General features: G+C 52.8%; 1 protein-coding gene across 1 annotated transcript in view; it reads left to right on the top strand.

The window, feature by feature from the left end:
- LOC104271632 (microtubule-actin cross-linking factor 1-like) overlaps positions 1–394 on the top strand; it is a gene marked incomplete at both ends in the record, with an annotated part of 20,147 nt that overhangs the window by 12,922 nt on the left and 6,831 nt on the right. The window lies entirely within an intron of this gene.

Here is a 394-nt window from a genome sequence, read left to right as displayed (position 1 = left end):
CCGCTCTTCTCTTTTCCCTCTGCTGTTGCTTCGTGGTGAGGTTTTGGGGTCTTTTTTTATCTTTGTTGAAGCCAGAGTCTGATGTGAATTCCCACATGCAAAGGGAAGGGGGGAGTCAGAGCCGTCCGTCACCCTGTCCTCCTACCTGGGGACACCACATCCCGTCGTAGAGCAGCTGGCAAGGCTGTGGGAGGTTTTTTCTTTGAAAAAGAAAATACATTTCATTGCTGCTCTTCCCTGGCTCGCTCCGACTTGCCAAACCCATCACCACCTCCTCAGACAATTCCTCTTTGTCCCTTCTTTCCAGGAAAATCCTTGAGTCAGGCCGCCCCCCCCAGCATGCCCATTATCTCCCAGTCGGAAACGAAGAACCCCCGGATAAACCAGCTCTCGG

This window comes from Apaloderma vittatum, unplaced genomic scaffold (genome assembly GCF_000703405.1).
Source record: "Apaloderma vittatum isolate BGI_N311 unplaced genomic scaffold, ASM70340v1 scaffold24923, whole genome shotgun sequence".
In the NCBI taxonomy this organism is placed as follows: Eukaryota; Metazoa; Chordata; class Aves; order Trogoniformes; family Trogonidae; genus Apaloderma; species Apaloderma vittatum.
This window is presented reverse-complemented; position numbering and strand designations above follow the sequence as displayed.